This window comes from Mandrillus leucophaeus, unplaced genomic scaffold (genome assembly GCF_000951045.1).
Source record: "Mandrillus leucophaeus isolate KB7577 unplaced genomic scaffold, Mleu.le_1.0 Scaffold168, whole genome shotgun sequence".
NCBI classification, from domain to species: Eukaryota; Metazoa; Chordata; class Mammalia; order Primates; family Cercopithecidae; genus Mandrillus; species Mandrillus leucophaeus.
Window position 1 is genome coordinate 255,821 of NW_012101676.1, and position 3,261 is coordinate 259,081.

The 3,261-nt window shown below is 45.8% G+C and overlaps 1 pseudogene; it reads left to right on the forward strand.

Annotated features, from left to right (window-relative positions):
- The first annotated feature begins 998 nt into the window (after positions 1-998).
- Positions 999-1,953, forward strand: LOC105537060 (annotated as a pseudogene).
- The last annotated feature ends 1,308 nt before the right edge of the window (positions 1,954-3,261 follow it).

The following is a 3,261-nucleotide window of genomic DNA, read 5'->3' on the forward strand; positions in this document are numbered from 1 at the left end:
TGGTGGCGCGCACCTGTAATCCCAGCTACTTGGGAGGCTGAGGCAGGAGAATCGCTTGAACCCAGGAGGCAGAGGTTGCAGTGAGCCGAGATCGTGCCATTGCACTCCACCATTGGTGACAGAGGAAGATTCTGTCTCAAAAAAAAAAAAATTCCATTACAAATTTCTCTCTTTTATTTTTTGGAAGAGTCAGGATCTCACTGAGTTGCTCAGGCTGATCTCGAACTCCTGGTCTCACTGGAGTGAGCCTCCCAAATCACTGGGATTACAGGCATAAGCCACCGTACCCAGCCACGACAATTATCCTTTTTAAGTCAATGTTTAACTCACTTAAACAATTCTGAAGGGTCATATAGAATAAGAGATCTACATTTCAGAATACGGGAACATAGGGTAAGGTGTAAAGCGGCTTCAGCGGAATATACCTGAGAAGTGATTTTTCTGGAATATTTTAATAAAAGTTCCTTAGCTAGGTAAGGTGTCGTGCACCTGTAGCTAGTTGAGAGGCGGAGGCAGGAGGATGACTTGAGCCCAGGAGTTCAAGTCTGTAGTAAGCTATGGTTGCACTTGTGAATAACCACTGCACTCCAGTCTGGGCAGCATAGCAAGTCACCATCTCTTAAAAAAGAAAAATTTGGCCTGGCACAGTGGCTCACGCTTGTAATCCCAGCACTTTGGGAGGCTAAGGCGGGTGGATCACCTGAGGTCGGGAGTTCAAGACCAGGCTGACCAATATGGAGAAACCCTGTCTCTACTAAAAATACAAAATTAGCCAGGCATGGTGGTGCATGCCTGTAATCCCAGCTACTCAGGAGGCTGAGGCAAGAGAATCGCTTGAACACAGGAGGCAGAGATTGTGGTGAGCCGAGATCATGGCCATTGCACTCCAGCCTGGGCAATAAGAGTGAAACCCTGCCCCCCCACCAAAAAAATTTTATCTTTCTGCCCGTGGACCCCGCCGAAGAAGCGTCATTAAAGCCTCTCTTCTCCCTGCCGTCATGTCTAAGTCAGAGTCCCCTAAAGAGCCCGAACAGCTGAGGGAGCTCCTCCTTGGAGGGTTGAGCTTTGAAACAACCAGTGAGAGCGTGAGGAGCTGTTCTGAGCAACAGGGAACGCTCCCGGACTGCGTGGTCATGAGAGATCCAAACACCGAGCGCTCCAGGGCCTTTGGGTTTGTCACATAGGCCACTGTGGAGGAGGTGGGTGCAGCCACGAATGCAAGGCCATGCAAGGTGGACAGAAGAGCTGTGGAACCAAAGAGAGCTGTCTCAAGAGAAGATTCTCAAAGAGCAGGTGCCCACTTAACTGTGAAAAAGACATTTGTTGGTGGCATTGAGAAGACACTGAGGAACATCCCTTCAGAGATTATTTGGAACAGTGTGGGGAACTGGAAGTGATCGAAATCACGACTGACTGAGGCAGTGGCAAGAAAAAGGGGCTTCGCCTTTATAACCTTTGATGACTATGACTCCGTGGATAAGACTGTCATTCAGAAATGCCATACTGTGAATGTCCACAACTGTGAAGTTAGGAAGCCCTGTCAAAGCAAAAGACGGCGAGTGCTTCATCCAGCCAAAAAGTCGAAGTAGTTCTGGAAACTTTGGTGGTGGTCATGGAGGTGGTTTTGGTGGGAATGACAACTTTGGTGGTGAAGGAAACTTCAGTGGTTGTGGTGGATTTGGTGGCAGCTGTGGTGGTGGTGGATCTGGTGGCAGCGGGGATGGTTATAATGGCTTTGGTAATGATGGAAACAATTTTGGAGGAGGTGGGAGCTACAATGATTTTGGCAATTACAACAATCAGTCTTCAAATTTTGGACCCATGAAGGGAGGAAACTTTGGCGGCAGAAGCTCTGGCCCCTATTGTGGTGAAGGCCAATACTTTGCCAAACCATGAAACCAAGAAAAATTGTACTCTTCAGGTGGCTATGGCGGTTCCAGTAGCAGCAGTTAGCTGTGGCTGTGGCAGAATATTTTAATAAGGAAACAAAGCTTAGCAGGAGAGAAGTGACAGGGAAGCTACAGGTTACAACAGATTCGTGAACTCAGCCAAGCACAGTGGTGGCAGGGCCTCGCTGCTACAAAGAAGACATGTTTTAGACAAATACTCATGTGTATGGGCAAAAAACTTGAGGACTGTGTTTGTGACTAATTGTATAACAGGTTATTTTAGTTTCTGTTCTGTGTAAAGTGTAAAGCGTTCCAACAAAGGGTTTTAATGTAGCTTTTTTTTTTTTTGCACCCATGCTATTGATTGCTAAATGTAAGTCTGATTGCGATGTTGAATAAATGTCTTTTTTTTAATGTGCAAATAAAACATTTCCTTAAATGCCTACAGAATATAGAAAACAACTTTTCAACTTTTCAGGTATTAACCTGATATAACTGGCCATTCGTTTTTATTGCAGAGAACTTCTCCACATCTGCTTCTACCATGAATTAACCATCACAAATCATATGTTCCATTGGTCATAATGGCTGGTCACAAAAATCGTAATAGTTTTACATGAGGTGAGACTTTTCAGCTTGCAAATACTGCCACAAACCTGAAAGAGAGTAAATATTGACATCTCATTTTACAGTTGAGAAAACTCAGGGCTGAGAGATTTGCCTCATAAAACTCACAGGCCACCTCTATGCTCTGAACCCAAATCTTCAGATTCCTGTTTGCTGCAGCATCATTCACAAAAGCCAAAAGGTGAAAGCAACCCACGTGTCCACCAAGGAATGAATTATTACACAAAATGCGGTGCATCCACACAGTGGAATATTATAGAGCCTTAAAAAGGAAGGAAATCAGCCATGTGCAGTGGTTCGTCCCTGTAATCCCAGGATTTTGGGAGGCTGAGGTGGGTGGATCACTAGGTCAGAAGTTTGAGACATGCCTGGCCAACATGGTGAAACCCCATCTCTACCAAAAATACAAAAATTAGCTGGGTGTGGTGGCAGGTGCCTGTAATCCCAGTTACTGAGGAGGCTGAGGCAGGAGAATAATTTGAACCCAAGACATGGATGTTGCAGTGAGCCAAGATCGCACCATTGCACACTCCAGCCTGGGTGATAGGGTGAGACTCTGTTTAAAAAAAAAAAAAAAAAAGGAAATCGTCCGGCATGGTAGCTCACACCTGTAATCCCAGCACTTTGGGAGGCTGAGGTGGGTGGATCACCTGAGGTCAGGATTAGCCTGACCTACAAGGCCTAACCCTATCTCTACTGAAAATACAAAAATTAGCCAGGCATGGTGGCAGGTGTCTGTAATCCC